Below are 24,973 nucleotides of genomic sequence, written 5' to 3' on the forward strand. Positions count from 1 at the left end.
ACTACTAAAGTTTGTCTATCTAGCAGATCACTTTTCTGAAGCTCTTCCTTCAAACAAAGGTACATTAGAATAGATTATCATTTTTCTCTATGTTCTTTGAAAGGTAAACAGCAAAAAGTCAGATGGAGGAGATGCTGGAATGTATTGAATCACATCCACTCTCACCATACAGGTGTAAATGCGTAGTTGAAGCCTGAGTTAAGGTCAAATCAACTGCTGCCTTGTCACTGGCTTCAAGAACCTCCTTACCTTGCACTCCTATTTTACTTCTTTCCTGGAGGTGGAAATAAGGCTTTTTTTTTTTTTAAAAAAAAAAAGATGTGGTAGGTCTTTGAAGCTCTGATGTCTATTTTAAAGCAGCTTTTGGGTGTAGCTCAGAAGTATTTATCATTTAAGTACTTTCTATTCATTGTGTTCCATAAATGATCCATTAAGAGTAAACACAGGGATGCACAGATATACATTTTGGTGTGAATGGACAGGGAGATCAAAAGTAATTTTGTTTCAGCGGAAAAAATACTCTTTGCTTCTACTTGTTTTGTTAAGAAATTCACCTCAATTGTCTCTGTATAGAAGACATACATCTTGGAATAAAGATTTACACTGAACTGTAATATAGTTAAGTTTCTAGAGAGCAAGCTCTTTTCAATAAACTGGTGCTGTAATGACGCCTGGGAGTATTAATAAGCATAATATTACAGTGAGACCCACTAACAAGAATGACCTAATTATGCATTTGTAATTTAAAGTCCCAAGTGCTTTAGTTTACTCATGAGTATAATTGCAGCTGCAGTACAACTGATGTTAAACACAGTGAATATAGTTTCTATTTTTCATTTTTGCCCGGTTTTCTTCACCAGAGATTCTTTCTCTTTCAGATAACAGCTCTGTCCCAGACTTTGCCATTGTACACCTACTGCAAACTGAATTTCTCCATTCCAGCTCCCACATTTTACAAGTACGGAAAATAACCTGAAGAAAATTTTGTGTTGGGGAAGGTTGGGGGAGATATCCATAGAGACCAATTGTCATAGCAGGACATATTAAAGAACAGAAAAGCTAGCACAGAAGAGGCCTGGAGCTGAGCTGAGATGCAGTAGCATTATAAGGAACAGATCCATATTCATCACTTGCACAGAGAAACTAAAGTTCTAAGTTCAGTCAGTCTCCTTAGAAGTACCAAAACAAGATACAGATTCCCAAGGCCCTCAGAAGTTTTCAGTTTCTATTTTTATGTCGGAGAACATATTTTCCTTTGCTCTCTTCTACCTCCGCATTTCATGGCCCTGGGGCAGTTACCCCACCTGCACACCTATCAGAGACATATTGAAGCCTGCAGATGGAACAGACCCTCAGAAACAGCTGTCAAAGACACCTACAGAGTTACTTGAAAAAAAGCCCGATCCCTCTTCTTAGAAATGAAAACCTGCATGGTAGGACACTGCTGTAAGTAGCCAAACCTACTTAAAAGTATTTTCATAGAACCACTGAGGTCGGAAAAGACTTCTAAGAACATCTAGTCCAATCATCCACCTATCACCAATATGGCCCATTGTATGGGAACTGTTGTGTCATAGCATGAACCACTGATTGAGCACCTGGGGGGGAATGGATTCAGTCAGCCCTGAGAACACAGGTGCAGGCAATTCAACTGTATGACCAGAAGGAGTGGAGCCTGGCTGTACCTCTCCTCTTAGACCTCATTTAAGGGCTGACTGCCACTGTTTGTCCCTTTTGCCATTACACTCTTGTAACACCTTTCCACCACACTAATCTTTCCAACTGTAACACCCATGAAGCCATGTTCCTTAGTACATCTCCCCTTTCCTTAAACACCTCCAGGGTCAGTCGCTCTGCCACTCCCCTGGGCAGATTGTTCCAAGGCTTGAACCCCTCTTTCTGAGAAGAAATTCTTCCTAATATCTACCCTGAAACCATTTTTTAGAACTTGACGTAGTTCTTATGCTACTTTCCAACTAACAATAGATGTTTGAACATTGGAGAGAATAATCAGGAAAACAGCTGTGGAACAACAGATTTTTTAGACACAACTCAGACTTTAGACAGTATATACTATTTGATGGCAGCTTTTTACATGTTTGCCTTTCTCTGAGTGCAGAGTTGTGCATCTCTTTCAATTAGAGACTGTGCCCGTTCACACCAGCAAAATCCCACAAAACACAGTAGAAAAGCAGAGACAAAAAGTGCTTGGCTAAGATTATTTACTTTTATGATCAAGAATTTGATGAGAGAGAATACAGAAAAGTCCTCAGAGATTAAGAACAACAGCAGTACAGTGTTAAGAATTCCACAGCTTGTCTTGTAGGTTATGGACTGGTAGCAGCCTGTAAAGCATGGATTTCAAAAAGGGGTCTATGAGATAATCACAGAGAAAGAAAAAAAAACCAACAAAATAACAAAGGTGCTCTTACCTACAAGAGAGAAAACATACAAACAAAAATGAATTAAATAAACAGAACAGAGAACAAAGCATAACCTGATTTGAATTTGGTTGTAAATGAGAACCATTGTGGCAACAGTACAAGAGACAGTTAGCTCATGGCTCTTCCTCAGACAGACTAACAATCCATGGTGATCTTTTTAAAGTAAAGTTAGAAATATTACTGGGTAACCACAGAACAGTGGAAAACAATGCTAGTGCCTTCTACTAGGATAGGAACACACTTGTAAAGCTATTCATCAAGATTTAGTTCAGAAAGCAACACAGGAGGGGAAAAAAGAAAAGAGGGGAAAAAAGAAAAAAGAAAAAAAAAAAGTGACTCACCCTTTCTACTTTCTAAATGCTGGTGAAATCCAGAAGGTGCCCCAGAAGGGCATCAATCACCAGATGTAAATACTACTCCCTCAGCTGCTAACCTTCAAATGAGGTAACCTCATCTGAGGCTTTATAAATTGCTTGCACCTGAGCTCCCAGGGTTAGCCACACCTCCTCACCTGGTGCTCAATCACTGGTTCAGGCCATGACCTAGCAGTTCCAATACAGTAACACATTTAGAAGAATGGGCAGCATCTGTCTTGTGATTAAGTCTGTGTTTATTACAGATCAGGACAAAAATATACAGCAAAGGCTGGTGCAGAAAAAGCATAAGGAGACACAGTGGATATGTTGTCAAGGACAAGACCAAAACCTGTTTGTGACAGGGATAGTCCTAGGAAATCCTACTCTAGAAAATTGACAAAGTAACGCTGCTGACATTATTCACACTGCTTCAGTAGCAGAAATGGGATCCAATGGTTTACCTTTGGGGTTATGCCTCTCACTGTGTGACTGCTGTACTTTAATTTGCAAGAATATGAAATGACTCTATATGAAAAAAATAGCAGTTTTAGCCTCTTCTGCAGTGGAGCATATCAAAGCATAATGACTTTCAAGAAAATGTTTTTCATTGAGAAATGCTATTTCTTGTTTGAAGGAAAAGGTCCATTCTGAAGAACTTCAGATTTTAAAACATGTAGCAAAAACAAACCTGTCAGCTTATGCAAGACTGTGTGAAATACATAACTGAATATTCCTTGTTGTTTTAACATTGAGATGATTTCATCATGAGAAGGAGAGGAAAAAATGAATACTAGTGTTTGTCCTGATTTTTATTTCACAGACATCTGTTGCATTTATCTTACTTCAGGAGAGGAAAATGTAAAATGTCTTGAAAATTGCCTTGAAATGGAGAAACCAGAGGCTTCTGAGCTCAGAATTTACCTGCTGCCTCCACATTGCAAACACTGCCAGCTCTGATATTACCACACAAGGTTATTAACCAGAGAAGAAACTATATTAGCCCCTCCATTTTGTATCTCCCCCTTAGCTTCTCCAATTCAGAAGCATAACTGCTAAGAAATAAACTTTATCTGAGAATTTGTCAAAATTTCTGAGAACTGCTAATTTGCAGCATGCTATTTAAAGAAAACGTCTGCTCATCAGAGGATGATCTCAGAAATCTGTGGGCTTGCAAAGTGGCAGGTACCCAGCTCTCCCTTGGCTGAATACAGCAGAGCATTACTTTCATACCTACCTCCCACCTACAGAAGCTTTTGCTTGGTTTTCTCTGGTTCAGATTCTCATTGCAGAGCATTTTAGGTTGAGCATTTGAACTTCACTGGAAGTTTCTTTATACATTTAAAACAATGGATGCAGAGCCAAGCGCTAAGGCTTTCAGTAGAACTGAGAAGATGATGAGGGGTTGTTCCGGAGCCCTGTGATCACTATTTCCAAGCTCAAATATTAGTGCTTTCCAGCAGGACAGCCATACCACTCCTCTAGTCATTCCTGCTGCTCATCCTTGAATATTTCCTAGATTTTCTAAATACCCTATCCAGATGCGACAAACAGAATGGGACAGTTTTTCAAGATGTGGGAATATGAAGATTGAAGCTCCTAATTTATTTTATAATCCAGTAAATATTAAGTTAGATTAATGACAACATGTGAGTCAGCACCAGATAACATGACTGTGATCACCTGTGCCCAATGTGCCAAAACATACTAATGCCTTCAAATGGATGTCCTCATCTTGTTTAGATGGCTCTAGGCAAACCAAAAGACTGCAGGTTTATTATGTCCACTGGCTGGTGCTCCCAGGTTTGTGCTTACCACTGATCACAAAACATATAGATAGAGGCAGTTCAAGCAGGGTCGTATTTCCACACTTTCCATGGACACCGCCAAACTTACTGGACTGTACCTGCAGCTAGTTTCTACTTCAGATTGCCATCTGGTTTTTCAGCTGGTCACCTCAAAATCCATGCTGTTTCACATGGGGTGTTCTGAACAAACACAGAGAAAGGAAGGGTAACAGAGATGACCTATTCCCAAGGCCCAAGAAATTTCCTCCTAAAAGCAGCTGTAAATCAGACTTCTGTCACCATTTACACCTTAGTCCTTTTTATTTCCACTAAGGGCAGTCTTTGCAGCAGAAGTGGCAGGTGCATGGACCTAGGCTTGTCCAAGCCCTACAGAGCTGTGCTGAGATTACCTTCATAAGGAATCAGTTTTCTAATTCACTGTGAGACACATCCACCTGGAAGCAGGAAGTATGAAGATGCAGGCTGACCTATGTTTATTTTTTTCACAGAAACCATCAATGGCTTGGTTTTCCATGCCAAAAAACAGCACTTGTTGGGACTGTTCTCAGTCTTGCTGAGAACCTGATACTCCTCTTCCACCCTCTTGACTGATTGGACTGTGAGCACAAATATTAAGAGGGAGTTTGGATGAATTGGTGTTTTGCAGTCACCCGTGTCTTTGAGAAGCAGAGGATGAGGACATCATGACTTTGTGTTCCAGCTGTATCAGACTTCATCTGCAACAGCCCTGCCTTTCTTCATTCAAAATTAATCATGATCTGTATTATGTTAGGGTTGGCAGCCCACAGGAAAAACACTTCATGTAATGGTTATGTTTGTGTGCTTTATATTATTCTCTCAATAAGATTGGCTAGAATCTCTGCCTCCTAAAGCAGCAGCAGCAGACAGATCTAATCACTGAATTGAGGACAGATGAATAATAACAAATAATAAGCTCTGTAACGCAGCAAGGGGCCTGAAACTGGAAACTTCATCAGTGGATCTGGAACAGCAAATTTTTCTAATGAAAAATTGGTTTGGAATTCATGCTTGTCGGTGGGAGAAGCTGGGCTTTCTAAAAGCATGGGGATTGCAGCTATTTTATTAGTTCGACCTTTCGTCTCGCCTTTAATTGAAGAAGACATTTGACAACAAAACCTTTTAACATCTCTCCCAATCACCTGTAGGTACACAGAGGAAAATTAACCTGTGCTTAGTCTTGCTAGCAATCACTCAGGGCTAGCTCTTGCTGTAGTCAGCAGCAACATGTGTCATAAATTCAGGCAAACTTTTGCTCTGATGATAGTATTTATGGGCTCAAAAAAACTGCACGGAAATTAGAAGGCATTGTAGAAGTCCAGAAGCTCTCAAAGCTTCTGAAAGTAGGTCAGTATAGTGTAAGATGCTAGAAGATAAAGGACTTGAAATACACACCTAAATAAACACTTGCACGTATGTCTAGATGTACATACATGTACATGGATTGTTAACACATGCATAGTATATATTAAAAAACCATGCATTCAGTGAGGGTTCCTGTTGGCATCTACTCTCAAATACTTATTCAACATAGATTTCCTCTGCAAGTCTTTGAACTATTGACCCTGTAGAGTCTGGTTCATTCCAGTACAGCAAGCATCATTTTTGTTTGGTTGTAAATCAGGCTCAGAGTTATGAGTTTGATTGCTTTTCACTTTTACATACTAAATCAACAGCTAGGAGTTCAATGCGATTCTTTTGCTTTATTTTGCTTAGAGACTAAAATTAGTATGATTGACCCAATTGTCTATACAGCACAGAACTGGCATGTAATAATACTCTTCTCTTCAATTTTTAAGTGTTTGTATGACATTCTAGCTCTGTCAGAAAGACTAATTGCAAATAATAGGCTCAACTGAGCTCTGTTTATATCTACTGAGTTTCTTTTGAGCTATCCAAAGGATAAATGAAGTTGCTAATTATGATTATTACTGTCTTATTATTTTCTTTTCATAATATCATCATGATTTTTAAACATAATCAATATACATTTGTCTGGAATCCTACTGGATACAACACAAGTACAAAAGGAATAGAAACTCCATTTGTACAGCAAAAAATCACTTCAGCAAAGCACATAAATCCTTGCAAAGCTCAAAGTACATATTTATACTTTGTCACTTTCTTTGGGACTTTAGATGTATGTCTGGGTACTTTGTCTACTCAAGTTCTGATAGACTACATTAGCATCTTCAATACTGTCAGTAACAACAAGGCATGGAAGCATCCTATTCCCCCCCCCCCCCACATATGTGAGACTGCAATTTCTACACTAAACAAGGATATATTTTTCTCTTATTAGAATTTTATATAAATAATGAAACAATTGAGAAAATAGGCCATAGAAAGTCAAGTGGTTCACTATCACAGTCCAGTAGCAGTCTGACAGAACAGTGGGCAAGAATTTTTTTGGAAATGATTCCTCAACTGTGTTCCATAGGCTAGTGCTTGCTTCCAATGTTCAATTGCTTGGATGCTTGGCACACTGACAACAAAATCCTCATCTTCATTTTGGATACATACCTTGGTAGAAGATTTACTAGCAAGGAAAAGAAGTTTAAGAACTTGGAGAACAACTTTAATTTTTTTGTTTGTTTTTTTTTGCAAGTTATTTAAGAATAAGGTGAAACTTGAGATTATTTCACCAAGTCAGAAATTAAAATGGGAGCATAAGCTAAATGCATCAGATGAAGTATTCACAGTACATAATTCAAGTATTGGAAAAGTAATGTCCCCATCAGTTTCAAGGGATAGGTCATGTGCATTTTGACTGCCTTCATTTCTTTTTTGTTTATCTTTGCTTTTTCTTTTTACATAACCGCTTTAATCTCTCACCACTTTACAGTTTATGACTTTGAAGAAGTAACAACTACCCCCCACTCTACATATCAACAACCTTTGCTCAATGGTTTGATTTGAAATCTAATGATGTAGTCCTCTGATGCAGTTTCTATATAAAGACTTTTTTTTAAAAACCAGCATTCATCTTCTTCAATCAGAAAATAATCATCATATTTCATGGGCACCAATACATACAATCCACATATTCTCAGCTGGGTATTTCGTATTCTTTTTGCAAGGCTAAAAGAAATGACTGCAAAAACTCAATTGACAGCTCCATTTTGTCTGGATCACTATGAAACAGAGTCTTCCAGTTCTCAAACATGCCAGAAGCAAACTTGAATTGTTTGATATTAGAGATGAATTGAAAAAGCACTGAGAAAATTGAGATCTGGATCAGCAAGACTTGTGAACACAGAAAAAAAAAACAACACCTCCTTTATGCTTCAAATGTAATCACGGATATCACACCTAATTTCTTATTCAGAATGATTTGACCAATTATTGCCATACTTAAGAAGATGAGAAGAAATAATCAGGCCCAAATCTTCTGCCAAACAGAGGAGTCTGGGAGTTATACAAGAAGCTCACTGTAAGCAGATGTGGGAGTAGTATTCTGCAATACTTCAGCTTGCTCTCTAATGATTAAAACTAGGCTTAAAGTTTAATGTACTTTTCAGAATGTGTTAGTGTTCATTGCTACAGCCATGGCTACATTTCAAGGTATTATTTCTGAACTTGCATTGCAGTTATGCTTCACCATATCCTGACAAAATATGAAATTCACTTGGGAAATGCTTCCAAGGTAACAAGGTCATTTTCTTAAAATCTACCACTTCTAAGACTGGCTTTCAATTTTCAAGCATTTCTTCTTACAATTGAATAGTCATTTTTTAGTGCATATTTTCCCTTTCCTTTCTCCTCACTCCACCCTCCTTCAGCATTCAACATGAAAAAATAAATCAAAGAATAGATGTTTGTTTGTGTGAATATTTGGTCCTGGTGTGCTCAGCTGGAGAGACAGAGAGAAAGGAAAACATCACTCTTTGTTTATTCCTGATTTTTCAATAAAGTGCTCTTTTCAGATTTGGGAGGTTCTCCCAGGCAGCCAAACTCCAGAAATATCCATCTCTTGCTCATGTGTTTCTCTGTTGGGGATGGTTCTCCAAATAGATCAAAATCTCTTGCTTGCATTGTTACAAGTGGCTAGTCTAGTAAATATTCTTTCAGGTTTTCTGTAGTACTGTATTTTAGTGCTTCCTACCTGTAGGAGAAGCAGGTAAATTTTGATCACAGATACAGAGATTTCAGCAGTGATTGTACTTCTGGTGCTACTGCTCTTCCTTTATCACTGCCAACTAGTATTGACATAGAAATGCAATGGTAACAATCATCACGTACAACCTGGAACTCACACCACTCATGTTTGGGGCCCACTAGAGCACTGATTTACAGGATTCTGAAGTCTGGAACAGAGATTGAAGATTCAGGGTCCTAGAAATGCCCAGGATTTGGTCAAGCTCTAGTAAGTCTGTTCACATGCCTATCTCCTGACCCATATCAAGGGTGATGCACACAATCCCATGGAAGACAACCAATCTCACTATATATGGCTCTCTTGCTCACTTGTACAAGCTGCTAGTGCAATGACCAAGTGTGAACACCAGCATCCATTTAGAAACCACCACAAAAGAAGAGCAGCTGGTGCTCTAATCTACCCAAATCCGCATTTAGGGAAACACCAGGAGCTCTTGCCTGAAACATGGACACTTATTAAAGCAGTACCCTGCCACATGTGTCCTTGGCTGGGCTCTTTGGCAGCTCTGCACTGACAGCAGGCAGCTGGGCTGTATAATTGGTCCCAGGAGAACATTAATCCTCTCTGTTCAAACAGCTGGATGTGTGGTACCAATGCTGTATTAGAACAAAGAGGAAAAGAGCAAAAGGTTTCATCTGCTTTGACACAGAAGCATCCTTTTTATGTTCAGAAGGCAACTTGTTGATCAAGAGAACTACTGTAGAGTGACAACTTCTCACTCCCTTAGTTTTACCTATAATTTATGAATAATGCATGATTTCAAGACATTAAAGAACAGTACTGCTAATTCAAGGAAGGCACACATTTTTCCAGAGTGCTGTCTGACCTCTTGTGCCAAATACCAGTAACATAATACATACCCTGTATAGGATTTTAGGAGTTTAATACTTCTACCACCAGTAAAATATATTAAATAATGCCTGCAGCTATATACGCGAAAGTAAACCAAGTTCCTTCTCCAGGGTAAGCTTTATTCACTGAAGAAGACCACTTCTACCTTCTTTCTTCCAGGATACAGGACTGCAAACCTTTATCAGTTCATTGTAGATAAAAGACCCACTTTCTTCTGAAGCATCACAGATGTGCAACAGAGAGAAAGTAGCGATCATGATGGACCATTGGTGTCTAACAGGGGATGAAACAAAAAAGCAAGCTTAATTATAGAAGCTTCGGAGCCAACAAATTTGGCATTTCTACTGAAGTATATCTAAACCTCACTCTTCATTTTTTGTGTGACTGTAGAAGGGTATTTTGCTATCAACTCCGGGGAAACAGAAGCAGTCTGCTAATGTCTTTTGACTCAGTTTCCCAGCTTATAAAAATGAAAAGGCCTTTACTTCTTTCACGGGAGCATAAGCACACTAATGCTGGCTGTGCATGTTGAGATCTATGCATTTGATTCCAGAGTGTTATTGAAACTGATTGATGAAGCTCATTACTGGGCTACAGGCCAGACCAGCATTTAAGTCCTTTCCAAGGCAGCAAATTTTGGCTGTATAATAAACACAACCATGCCTATAAGCAGATCTGTCATAAATACAACACATCTGTGATGACAAAAGCATAAGTTTATAGAGCAAACAGAAAAAGCAGTGAAGGGACTGCACCCTTGCCACAGTTGATGGTCTTTAAAAGCAAAAATTCCCATCCCACATAAGGCAGACAGACTTCTTAATTTCTTTCTTCTGTGTTGACCTCTGAAACATCTAAATTGCATTATGTCTGCATGACTGTGCACAAGGGTGTACACCAACCCTTGAGGGGAGGCAAGCATTCATATCATACTGTAATATAAACTGTCCATATGCGCTTCAGCAAACGATCATTTCTTCTTTGTTAGGGTTATTTACATATTCCACTCAGTTGAAAGAAAGCTACCACAAATCCTTTCAAGATTCAAAAGAGCTTGAAATAAACAAGGCCAAAATAAAACTTATATTCAAAGGTACTGGCAGGAGATTTGAATCGGGGAAAAGACTGTGCTGGTTCACCCTATCTCCCTTTCCAACACATTTTAATGACTGCATTACTTTTCCCATTTTCCATATCTTCACCCTTGCATAATGTAGTTTAGAGAGTGGAATCTAGTTTATTTTAGCTCTAGGGTCCTATGCTGTCACATTTCATTACATCAGGTTTTGTAACAATCATATATATTTTTCACCCTGAACTTACACAAACTACTCTCTCTTGCTATTTACATTTTAATACACACTTCAGTATCTGTAAATTTCTTTCAGCTTACTAGTGTCTGAGCTTATGTAGAACCTAAAAAATTGCTGCTCTGCTGTGAAAGACTCTGTTGCACAAGTATATACTAACAATAACTGAGACCTTGTCCCAGAGCTAACACAATACAGGAATGTGACCTTCATTTATGCTGCCATAGAGGTCTCCTGCTGATGAAGTTTTAGTAGTTCTGAGCACAAAGAATAGCTGAGTTTTTCTACTACTACATGACCCAGACGTTGGCTATAAGAAATGTGCTATGTGCCGAAAGGTCATGCTCTGAAATAAGAGCCCCGAGGACTACTTTTCCCATTCAAGCTCTACCTACACATCACTAAAGGCATCTGTCTCAGGGTGCTATCTTGAGCAGCCAGGCAAAGTACAGTGGCTCACATCCAGACTGCACAGCACTGCCAACTTCTGGAGGAACCAAAGCTTATTTTATCACCTACTACTAGTCCCACATATTCCTGGGTCTTCTATAACATATTCTTGGGATAATGTGAGATTTCTCAATCCAAGTGCCTGAAATATCACAGTGCAAAAAAATGTGTTTTTTTTTTACACCATGATGACAAATGTGTAATGGAACAAGAAGTGGTGTGGGAAAGGGGGGAAGTACAGGAGCTGCTGACGTAATGCTGAAAGGCTGTGTGTGGTAGAAAGAGCCAAGTCTAGTTTGAAGGGGTCCACATAACTGTCCAATGAGACATGTCCAAAGAAACATGAAGATAATTAAGGGGCTGGATCATCTCTCATACGAGGACAGGCTAAGAGAGCTGGGACTGCTTAACATGGAGAAGAGAAGGCTTAGGGAATGGGGAGTGATCTTATGCAAGTATACAAATACTTGAAGGGAGTTTGAAAAGAAGATGGAACAAGACTCTTCTCAGTGGTACACAGTGACAGGACAAGAGTCAATGGCAAAACTGAAAACACAGGAGGCTCCACCTGAGTGTCAGGAAACATTTTTACTGTGCACGTTAGAGAGAACCGGCACAGATTGCCCAGAGAGGTCATGAAGTCTCCTTTCTTAGGAGATATTCAGAAGCCATCTGGACATGGTCCTGAGCAATCTGCTGTAGGTAGTCCTGCTTGAGTAGGGATATGGACCAGATGGGCTCCTTCCTACCTCAACCATTCTACGAAACCTTCACCAGGACTGAATTACCTTAAAAATCCTAGTTACTTTTTCAAGATCAAATGAAATTCGGTTTCTAGATATGCAATAGAAATAACAATGCTTGTTCAAGATGAACCTGTTTAAATGTTTTTAAGTATATAACTCAGTAAAGGAAGCCAAAATTTTGCTTTAAATATTTTTGAATGTGACAAGGAATATATCAATTAGCAGGTTTTCAGGGAAATTCATAATTCATTCTTTTGTTTTTCATAGCTTTTGTTTTTCATCTGTAGACCCAGCATGTCTTCTAAAATTAGTAGTTATTTCAGAGGTGAAGAAAAATCAGAAGACATATGTCATTAAGTTAAAAATTGAAAGCCTTTCTAAAGAATGACAACTCACCAAAAAAATTTTTTTTTAAATCAAGAAATGAATGAACTATTTTGATTTTGTAGGGAAGGATGTAAATCATCAAAACAAAGTTCATAATCAATTTACCTTGTGGCAAGGAAAAGAAAGAACAGAAGAAAGGAAACACAAATAAAATGCACAATCACTTAGTGCTGATTGTGCTACTAAGACTTTTCTCTGTGCTGTTCCATACCTGTCAGCATCCTCTTTAAGTGTAAAGCATAAGAAGAGTTCTGCATTTTTTAAGTGCTTCAACTACATTTTATTTTAGCTTTTTGTGGAGGTGCAAAGTTTGCTGGCAATTACTCTCTACTCATAGCTTGCAGGACACATGCCAAACCCTCCTCCGCACGGGGTGGTATTTCAGCTGTTTTTACTGAAATCAGCACATTTTCTTCAAAGCTGCTGTGGCCTGTAATTGAGATATTTCCTATTTTTGTATCTTGTTTTTGTTGCTTAAATTGACACAAAGGGCAGAAGTTCAGATCACTGTAAGAGATACTTTCCAGATTTTCCACATTTAGTCCATAGTCATCACTCTTTTCTCAGCATGTGCAGCATTACACATCCATCTATCTATTCATACTATTTCCCTGGCTATCTATCTGTCCATCCATCTATCCCATATGTATCTACTATCTATATTCACTCATTTGTTCACACAGTTAAACAGGCATTCATCACAAGAAATCAAAGTGCCCTCCAATGCTAAAATCTGTAACCACACTTTCCCTTTTATATTCACTACTATAGAAAGCTGCAAATGTTGGGGCAATTTGACTGAGATCTATAGGATAAAATTTCATGAGCTAAGAAATACAAACCCTAATAGATACTCAACAATGTGAAAAATCAGTCCCAAGCTGCTCTTTCCTCTCTGTTTCCATTGGGCTGCCTCAGCTATGTTGAATTCATTCTTGATATTACTTTTCCAGCTGAGGTGTCACAGATCTTTTAGTGAATCAGTGATGTGAAAAAGAATGAAAACAAAGACATTGGACATACAGCTAAGGACCATACAAATCTCTGCTTAAAGGTAGTTAGCAAGGATCCAATGGCAATCATCATTTCAAAGAAATGCATTGGAAGTTAACTAACATGCTCAGAAAGGTTGTCAAAAAGAAATCTACAAAGCAAAGCATTTTTAGAACATGAGGATCACCAGATCAGTATAGAGCTAACAAATCCTAATGAAGGACCTAAAATGAAAACATTGCAGCAAGTGCTCACAGATGCAGTGCCTATACCTAAAAGAAACTGAAAACATCATGCTGCTCCAGAATTATTTTTCTGTGAAAATAATGGAGAATCTTTTCCCTCAATTTGAATCAATCTTTTCCAAGATCAAAAGCAAGTTATAAAATTCCCAGAACCATTCATTAATCTCTGTTGTACTGCCTATTGTCTACCTGCTGTCAGTTCCCTTCAGTAAATTTAAAGAATTACATATATGTATTCATAAAACCCAATTATCAAATGTATGTGATGAGAGGAAAGAGATTTAAAATTACAACATCAGAAATAGTTTATAATTTTTGCAGAAGTAGTAAGAGGTCCTAAGTTAAACCTAGCTCTTAGACATGATCCTCATGATACAATGCAGTAAAGTAGACTGTCATAGATGACGTCCTTACCATTAGAAATATGAGCTTGGATCTAAAATTCAAATATAGATGCAAGTGCATATTTTGAATGTATCTTGCCTTCTTACTAGCCAAGAAACATGAAACACAGAGGATAAGAAGAGAAACAAGAATAATAGTTCAACACAAAACCTTCCTCCTTGTGTATCTTCATATACTTAGTATGTCTATCATTAATTATCTCTTACTGCAATTTCCATAAGTCCTATCTAATGCTCCTCAAAGGCACCTTCTCCTGAACTCTTTCCTTTATAGCTGATGTTTCTTCCTCAGACCCATACCCTAGTGTGGCATATTCTTTATATCAGTATGATTGCTGCAGTCTATACAAATGTCCTTTTGTTCAGAATGATAGACCATCAAAATGTTCCATTACTTCTGGAACAGTAGCAACATCTGGGAACAAAGATTATTACAGAGAATTAATTGTTTAAGAGAGGAAAATGCATTTGTTGAATAGTAATGTTGACAATACGTAGAATGCACCAGGGAAGAAATCATGGGCATACAGTCAGATATAGGAACACATATGTTTCATCTGTTGACCAAGATAGTTATTCAAATGACCTCATGCCTGCCACTCTTCAAGGCTATGTTTATAAAGATGTGAAGTATGCCATGTTGACATCTCCAAAAATTTCTTGTGAGACTACAGTCATACATTCCTCCAAAGAAATATTTTGTCATAATGGTTTTTAATACTTCTCATTTTGTAGATGGGGCAAACTTCCTTCTATTTATAAACATGCGTTCTGTAGTCAGAAAGGCCCATTATGATAAACCAATAAAAAAATTTACCCTCAGAGGCAGTCTTTTTTCCACACTGGACTAAAGGTTGTCCATATGTAATGTTTTCTCTGAAAGAATTCAGACAATGGCATATCTATAACCTCCCTCATGGAAATTCTTTCAAAGTTTAATTACCCTTGGTTTTCAAAAAATGTGTTTTATTTCATACTTGCAGTTTTCAGACTTCTAGCAAATTGGCTTTCATTATATCTCTGTCTGGAAGACCGCAAATCTTCTCATTATCATAGTATTTCATGTCTAAGAACCTGTAAAGAAACTGATACAATAATCCCTCACTGTTTTCTTTGGTAAACTGAACAGATTAAAATTCTTGAAGATCAGATGGGAAGACTGTTTCCAGTCCAAATTTTTTTTTTTTCTTAATTATTGTTATTGTTTTATTTTTTATTTTTTACTCTCCCTTAGATTCCTTTCAAATACACCAACACCTCTCTTGAAATGTGGGCCCCAGTCTTAGATGCACTGTTTTAACACCGGTCTTAAAATTTCTGAGCAAGGAACAAGATTGTTTCTTTTTCAATACTTACCCTTTCCAATACAGAGCCAATGAATGCATCATTCATTTTAGCATAGTACTGCACAAAATGCTTATCCACTCGAAGACACCTATTACTAATACACTATCTTTCTAATCCAATGCTTTCGAAGACTTTTTTCCATCTTCTAGCTACAGCTGACATTTCACGTACATATTTTTATTGTTTTGGGCTTGGTCAGTCTCTAATTCGCCTTTCTACATTTTGTGCTTTTGAGCAACTCAGATCAACAAGTAAACAAACCACTATAAAAGTCTTCCCAATATCTGAAATCTGTTCTTCGAAGGCATGCCCTTCAACAAAACAATTGCTACAACAAAGACAAGGCGAAAGTTAAGGTACAAGAGCCTAAGGATGAGGCATGTCTAAAGCATGAAATCACACCTCAAGTTAATTTGTTAAGAGAGACTGTAGGTTGGGAAAGAAAAGTTAAAATCACTTATCACTTGAGACACAAACTAGGATAAAGCACTTCTACAAGGTTACTGTCCTTATTTTCCCATGTCTCCAAATAAAGTTACTCATTCCTTACTTCTGCGTTTCAAAGAATAAATAGTCTTATTTTAATTTAGAGATTGCCCAACACTGGATACTCCCTTTGGGCACACAAAAGATTTCAAGGACTTAACTCAATGTCAGTTATTCCCAGGTGCTAGTGACCTTCTCCTGTGAGAGCACAAATGCTACAAGGAATGCTACACAGAGAGCTGCAGGTAAGAGCTACCAGCTGACAAATGTTAATTTTGATAGGACTTGCTTGCCTAAACGTGCATGTGCAGTGCTATTCAGATTTCTAGAAAACATCCCACACAGCCCCCAGCTGCTCTTCTGGAAGGGTTTGAGTTTCTTGTACATCCTGTGTCTTATTTACCAATCCTAGACAGCTGAATCCAATTCCCTAGGGTATTTTTTTTTATTACTTTTCTTATTAGATGAATTAAATCTCACCATCTGTGTCATAATGGAGTAGTTCAGAGAAGTTATGAAATTTAATGGCACCCCTAGACTTTCGACATTCTGCAGGCTCTGTCACTGGTAAATGAACAAAGCCGCACCTGTACCTTACTAGGAATTATTTTGGCTGCTGATGTTCCCTATCAACTACTGGTGTTTCAGTTCTAGAAGATAGAGTATTTCAATCCACTTTAAGTGTGTCTTGCTCATTTCATATATACATATATATATACACATATATATATGTACACACATATATAGACATGCTGTTCTTTTTTCCCCCTCAACATATCATGTGGTACTTAAAGAAATGCCTTGCAGAAACCAAAGAAATCTACTGTTTCAAAGTTGTTTTTTAATCAACTTGACTTATAATCTTGGAAAAAAAGAAAAGAAATGTTTGTTTGACAAGGTCTACTTTCCATAAAACTAAGCCACACAGTATTAATTTTAAGGCCTTATTAGCACAGCCCCAAATTAATTGTTTCATTATCTTATCTGACACTCACATCAGCTTAACTAGTCTGCTTTTGCTGGTTTATCTCCTTTTCACTTCTCAACATGCATAAAGTACAGAAATGGCAGCCTTCTACAAAGTGATTTTTTTGTTTGTTTTTAAAGAAATTATCTACTCAAAAGTTTACAAAATTCTGTAATTTCTAAAACAGTAAATAAGCTATCTTTTTTTTTTTTTAAACATGTTGATATATAAACGCAGATGCTGTTGAATATTGGCATGTTTTTTTTGTTTGTTTGTTTCGGTGTGTGTATGTGTGTGTGGAAGATAGGCCTTATTGCTATCTGCATTATGACTTCAGCCAGGTAAATCTCCTTGCTTCAATTTAGACCTTCTTAGGCAAGAACAAAAATCAGCACTGAGAAACGTGGATCTGTATGTTCATAATAGATACAATTCTAAAGATTCTCAGGTGTAGTCAAGGAGCATTCTTGGAGTTCTCTGTTGTCTTTCAAGTTTCTGAAAGCTCTTTCAACGTACCATGAACAAATATTATGCACCAACATGTGTTGTGCTATCTTATACCTAAACCATAGGACTCAAAAATCAGAATTCTGGATTTTATTCATCTCTCTCCAACTGGCATGGAAAATATCACTGAATCAGGTCATTTAAAAACTCTGCATTCATTTCCTTTTTTTTTTTTTTTTTCCTCCTTCGTCTGCGCATTCAAATAGTAACCTCTTGGAACAAGGTGCATATTGTGCAATCAGTAATAGCTTCTGAGTTCTATTAAGATTAGGGTCTTAGTCTGGTGCCATTACACAAATAATTGATAATGCCAGTGACTTGTCTGAGAGAACTATCTGATACTACTACAACTCAGAAGAAATCCCTTACAGCTTTCATCTCACAAGACAGCCCTCTAAACACCACAGCCAGTCACTTACAGAGAACCTGCATTTCAGCTGCTTGTTTGAAATTTTAATTAGAATATAAAGCAGAAGTTCTCCTTGCTACCCACTATTGCTTCTGGCCAATGATTTCTGCCTTCTGACAGCAATGTAACTACGAAGTCTTCTATAAAACTCACCCACACCTGTAATTTATTATTTTAATTTTCTCTTCCCCTTTTTCTTGCTTCATCTCATACATAGATTTTTTTTCCTCTCCTTTTTTTTTTTTTTTCCAGTGTAAATGGAAAACTAAATATATTACTTTATGTATAAATTTTATATATAAGAAAGAAAAATAGTGTATACAAATTTATAGTTAACAACTCATGCTTTTCCCCAACAAATCTTTCTTTGCCCTCATCCCAGCTGCACTTTTTCTCCTCCTCATACTGCTTCTCAGTATTGGGATCCACACTTCACATAGGATATTTTTTAGAAGAGCCTCTGTACCCAAACATTTCACTCAGCAACAAACCTTCGTAAAGGGTTATGTGGGCAGCAGAACTGGTGTGCACATTTAAAAATGATATGTACTAGATATGAACATACATAAAAAATGAGCATGAAGTCTAGGAGAGACGCTATACAGTGAGTCTCATTTCACAGAACATGCACAACATTTTCTAGTTACTATGCTACGAAGATAACCTCAGACCTTGAACCCTCTAAAAGAGTTGGAAGTCATGAAGTTAGCATGAGTTCCTCAGGAGGCAGAACTAACCTCCTGTAATGTTTTGAAGTTCTTTTCTTCTCAATTGTATTTTTTCTAACCTCTTGGCACTAGCTATATTTGCTTAAACTCACTACTTACATAGATCCAGCAGGCCACATGCAAAAATGACATTTTAAGTACAAAGGATACAAGTTGCTCACTAGAGTCTGTACAAGTCTAAGAACTGATCTCTACGATAAGAGCTACTGATGTCAATGTGATTACTTGCATGGTCCAAATATTCACCAGTGTTACAACTGCACACTCCAGACAGAGACATCATACTGCACTCTTATACACATTCAATCATCATGTTCATCCTTACAAATTAAACTATCAGGACCTATATCCCTGTAGAATCTTAGTCAGTCCCATCACTGCTTTCAGTCAACCCTGTACTTCATTCTTAAGACTTCTGATTATAGCAACCTTAAGCTCATTACTTGCTGGTGCACTGTATGATATATATATATAAGCACCATTCTCTACTTTTTTACAAAGTCTGTCTAGATTACTCCCTTCTGGCCACTGCAGCTTTGTCTGTAAAGATACAGATCAATTGCAATAAAAATACACACCATTAGTCATAAACATATACCTTATTACCTTCACAAACTGCACATAGCAGTAGCAACACTAACAATCCCAACTAGTTCATACCTGTGGAGACCATCACAATTTTATTCATTTTTCTTTGACACTTGAAAAACTCAACAAGATGTAAGGCAAACTACCTTACAACTAAACTGGAGCATCCTCATCTGATCTGTAGTTACCACATACCCAGAAATAACTTCCAACAAACTCATCCCTACTCAATGAATTATGATTCTCCTTTTCTAAGGTGAGTGATCTCAGCCAGAGAAGGCTAATAGTTAACACCTGAGATAAGGCATACACCCACAAGAAATCTAGAATATAATAAATGGGAAAGAAAAAGAAAAAAAAAATGAAAACCCAGATAGCATCCAAACATCAAACCCAGTGGATCCTCCTTATCTACAAAATACCCCCATTGATTCATTTTCATTACTGTGCCTTAACTAGCAAAGTCTTAGACAATTTAAGTATTGTATGGCTGCATGACTTCCTACCTGAAATTAATAAGTTTGGTTAGATGCTAGGCACATGTAAAAAGTTCTGGGAGTGCCAGCACAGTCTGAAAAAAGACAAGAATTTTCAGTTGACTCTAAGTGATCTCGCCTTTTATGGGCTAAGACTGAAGCCTCAGTGGGCATGAAAATGCCAATCACTCCATTTGTAACAATATCACCCTAAAGCAATGCTGTCCTGCAGCAGGCAGTTTGACTCCACTTAACCTCTTCTTGGTATCTGTGGTGGTAACACAGATGAAAGCAAAATCACATGTAGATATTGTGTTTCTCCCATCAATGAATTCATATGTGTTTTCACACTTGATATTAACCAATAACAGAAGAGAGACATTGTTTTTTAACCTACTGTAGTGTCAAGGACTGTGAAATGATGATTACACTGCACAAAGGTGGTAGAGCAAAAAAAAACACAGAATATTAGGCTTTTTCTCTATATTGATGATAGAGAGTAGCTGGCCAATAATCATTATTTGTCATACAAGGCAAGGAATGGGGAGCCAGGGCAGAGTCCAAGTAGAATGGAGGAATGAATAGCTCTGCTGAACCAAACACAGATTTTACAGCAGCCCTGGAAACATATTTCACTTAACCTCACATTCTAGCAAACAACTCTCAACAAGCCTGGTGCCTTGATTTGAGATCATTTCTTGTCTCATTATTGACTTTCTCACAGTTTGATTAGAAAAAAAATTGGATTTCTTCATATGTTACCATTACTCAGGTTAAGAGTACAAGTTTCCAGCTTGTTCTGTCAACTCAGTAAGTTCTCAGCTTTTCCCTTCTCAAACGTAAAAGAAAGAGCATGATACTCAGGGGCACCACCTTGAAGTGGCTTTCAAACAACTCAGTCCAGAAGCCTGAGTGCTCTCAAATCCCAATGAGATGACTAAGGACCTAGCAACCCAGAACAGCCAGCTCACATGCACCACAGGCTGAGAATACAAGGACCGTGGCACACAGAACCAGTCATGAGCTGAGGTCTCCTGGTGATCCTGCAGCAGGGAAGTGTAACAAAACCTCAGCTCTCTCTATTAAGTACACAGAAAAAGAACAACACTGCACTCAAAAAATAATACTCAAAGTTATGTGACTTACTACACTTTGCATAGTTTTTTTTGCAAACCTCAGTCAAGAAGTACTACACAAGTAAAGAAAACAATTTATGATTGTTTCCTGCACTGTAGGAGCAATCTTGAGTCAGTCTGCTCAAAAGCATGACGCTGTTGAGAAGAATATTCCAAAAACGTTGCCCATAAACTCCCAGTCTTTTTCTCCTATCATTTGCATCCCTACCAGCGCAGAATAACTTGGACAACCTGACAGGAATGAAAACATAAGTTGAGAATAATTTTCAAAATACCAGCCCAGTCTTCAAACATCATTGATTTTACTCACTATAATTGGATGAGAAGAGGGTGATATTGTCATATGAAGGCTGATTTCTCAAACCCAGCTCCAGTCATGCTTACTAATACAATCTCCTTCGCAGGGAGCTGGAAGGGAGCTTGCGGCTACGCCACGAGATGTGCAGGAACAGCTCCTGCCATAGCTCAGGGCTTCATGTCTTGCTTTTCTCATCTTTATTAACACAGTTAATTTTTATTAACAGTGCCGTTTCTTAAACCTCTTTAAGATGAAAACAAATAGATTATTCTTATTACACCAATTATACATTCCCTAATGAAGACACAGAGTGCAGCTGTCAGAAAAACTTTTCTTTGCAAAGCCCATCCAACAGCTTTATATCAGTTTCTTTTTCTTAGACATTTTTTTTTTTTCTTTTTGGAAGGTCTCCATTCTATGTCAGTAGTGCCACTTGTATAGCTGATTGTTAGAGCATAAATGACTTTAATTCATATTGCTCCTGAGTTTCCGGTCCCTTCCAGATGAGAATATCCATGTACATCCATTTTTCTGCTTTCTGGAGCTCGTTTTTGTAAAACTCATCCATCTTAGTAAACTTTTTTCATGGGACAGTCTCACTGAGTTTGCTACAAGGAATGTTCACATGAGGAATGTAATCTTATTCATGTGCTCAGTTCTTATAAGAATAACACTCTAAGTTACTTGTACTACAGTGTCCTTTACTCAACAGCGTTGTTCAGGAGATGGGAAGGTATGAGACAGGCATCCAGATACTGTATTCTACAGTGTCTCTTTTACCTTGCTTTTGGCACTCTGCTGCCACATAAAAGTGATCAGAATTGCTGCCTGACATTAAGTAAAAGTGTGGGATGGTGTGGGAAACACACCATCTTGGTAGCAATGTTGGTGGGGGGAATAAGCAGATAAAAGGAGAGTTTTGTTTACTCCATCCACTATGCACCCACCTATATGGAAGGAGGGAAGAAAACAGTCTGCATCCTCCAAATGCTGCTAAACATTGTCTGTTTCACCAGCTACTTGAATAAGAACAATTTGCTGCACAAGACATAACCACACCTGAAAGCCTCCAAGCATCCCTAAGGAATGTGCTTCCATAGATCCCCTCACCTTAGAGTTCTGAACACACGCAGAGTGCCACATAGCCATAGCCACCAGAGAGGTGTGATGCACACCTCACTGAAAATGCCATTCATCTGTCAAAAGCAGTGTGAGATGAAGGCTTTGTCAAGCTTGAGCTGCTTTGAAAATCTACCCACAAACATTTCAAGTCATTCAATTTGCACAGCTCCAACTACTTTTCATAATACAGTTGTTGTTCTTCCTTTTTGGCCTCTAAATTAGTTAGATGAATGTTTGGTTCCCTCAGTATTCAGTACCCAATTTCTCTTTTTCAGAAAAATGAAGGTGGCTGACTTTTGTAAGAGATGCTCTGTAATTTTTCATCATCTATTAGACAGTGACTCTAATTTTCTCCATATTTTCTGTTTCCTTGTGATTAATCCTGGCATCTCCATTAAATTTCATGGAATCATTCACATAATGACATTGCTTCCATTTTGTCTTTCCTCTCTCTACATCTACTTCTCCCTTCAAGACAAACCTTTATGTCATAGTAGGATCAAAAGACCTGCAGCTAACACACACACACACAAAAGAAAAAAAAAAAGAGTATGAATCTCAGTGACTCAAAAGCTTTGCAGGGCTCAAGACAAAGGCTGTACAAATTTAAATCTCTGTTTTCTAGCAAAGCACCTGATCACTTTGTTCCTATGCTTTGCTGCTGATCCCAAATAACACAAAATCCTCCCATTTAAAATTTTCCAAGCAATAAAGTGTGGTTTGCTATCATTTTTTTCAGTAACAATATGCCTTTGCAAGACTGTGAAAAGACTGCTGCTCTGTCCTGAGCAGAGCATAACACAAGCAGAAATAAATCAGATGATTACTCAGAATTCTCACCATTTTAGTTGTTTTCTTTATGCTCATATATTTTGGCAATTAAGCCAAAGAGTGACATCAGCTTCTTTCTGAAATATTTCATTTTTATTTAAACCTAAAAGACTATCCTAAGCTAAAATGTGTGTATTCTCCAACCCCCTTTATAATCCTTGTATTTATTTGTTTTTAAAATAAAACTGTTGATAATATATATATATATAAAGCTGTTACAGAATCACAGAATCACTAAGGTTGGAAAAGACCTATAAGATCATCCACTCCAACCATCCACCTATCACCAGTGGTTCTCGCTAAACCATATCCCTCAACACAACATCCAAACGTTCCTTGAACACCACCAGGGAAGGGGACTCCACCACCTCCCTGGGCAGCCAATTCCAGTGCCTGACCACCCTTTCAGAGAAGTAGTAAGTAGAAGTAGTACATAAATGCATATGACTGTAAATATGCATTAATTGATAATATATTAATTATCCTATTTTGAATACAGTTGTTAGACCTTTTTTGGAGCTTCTTAGCATTCATACACGTCTTCCACGTAGTCAAAGTTAAGCATCAGGAAAGAAACTTGCCTGTGCAGAAGCCCTATATTACCAAGCCCCTATATTACCAAGTTGTCTCACACTATTTGTAGAGGAATAGCATGTTACTTAGGAGTTACCAAGTCCAAAAGGGAGGATGCCTTACTGTTCACAAGTCACACTGAAGATAAGTTTTAAACAAGTCATGTGCAGAAATAAAACCAAGTTTACAGATGCATTGTTATACATCTCAAATTTACAGAGGTCTTCCACTCCCTCTTTTGTCTCTGAATGTCCTTGATAGGAAACTTAATCAGCAACTATTTTATATTATGATTACACAGACTTTTCAGAACACCACTGATCCCACTGATGCAACCTCTTCCCTTTACCCAGCCACATGCAAAACTATGATGGATTCAGGCAAAAAACAGAGATGTAAAATAAATCACTGGTCACTTTCCATCTGAAGCTGTTCCCTACCCTTATCACTATGGAGCCACACAGTAATAACTGAGGCACAAGAGAAAAGGTGACAACGGCATCCAACGCTGGCAGTGAAGATGAGTATGATGATAAGGATGAAACTTTTGGAGCAGGGCTAGATTAACATGGTCAAGTAACTACTGCTTTATCTTCCTTCCAATTACTGATTATCTTGGGTTCCTCTAGGACTCTAACAAGCTGCGAGCCTCTTGTCATGTTATTATTATTTCCAACCCTGGAGGGTTTGTATAAATCTGATGGTGAAGTGTCTGTCATGCTCCGATTTCACAAAAGGCTGACGTTTATTTACAGTCCATATAAACATTAAATTAATAAATTTAACCCATGCTCATAGGACACAACGTTAATGTGAAAATGAAAAATATTACTGCAAACTGAGAAGTCAAAACGTGCTGTTTAAAATGTTGAAATAAACCAGGTTGGTATTTATAAGTGAAAATAATTAAGTTGTAAAAAGGGCTAAGGGAAATATTCTTGCTTTATTTTAAATGGACTCTAATTTTTTTTTTTAATGATGCTTGAATCTTACCCAGTCAGAGCTAAATACATGTTTACAGCTTCTCCAAATGAATTTTGACAAGTTGCTATTTATCCAAGAAAAGTTTGAAAATGTGAAGTGTTTATCTTTTCATCTACTAAGCTAATGTCTTTTTGGTTTATTTGACACAGCAGCAAGTAAGAGGTGGGGTATGAAGTACCTCTCGCTGCTTGATACCACTCTGTCCCAGAAAATCACTATTACCTTGACATCAGCTTTTGTCCAGCTGTCTCTAAGCTGCTCTGGAGATCTTTAGTCAAGGCACACAATAAATCTGTAAGGTGAGTATATAATATTGTCATTTTGAAATGAAGTGGGGGAAAAAAAAAAAAAA

At 37.7% G+C, this 24,973-nt stretch overlaps 1 long non-coding RNA gene across 2 annotated transcripts in view; it reads right to left on the reverse strand.

The window, feature by feature from the left end:
* The window catches only part of LOC116229671 (uncharacterized), a 41,251-nt gene extending 38,383 nt beyond the window's left edge, over positions 1–2,868 (reverse strand). For both annotated transcript variants that reach the window (XR_004167059.2, XR_004167058.2), the window contains exon 1: positions 2,786–2,868. This is a non-coding gene — a long non-coding RNA (uncharacterized LOC116229671). The remainder of the gene's footprint in view (positions 1–2,785) is intronic.
* Positions 2,869–24,973: the final 22,105 nt, after the last annotated feature.

This window comes from Phasianus colchicus, chromosome 2, assembly GCF_987193195.1.
Source record: "Phasianus colchicus chromosome 2, bPhaCol1.hap1.1, whole genome shotgun sequence".
Taxonomy (NCBI): Eukaryota; Metazoa; Chordata; class Aves; order Galliformes; family Phasianidae; genus Phasianus; species Phasianus colchicus.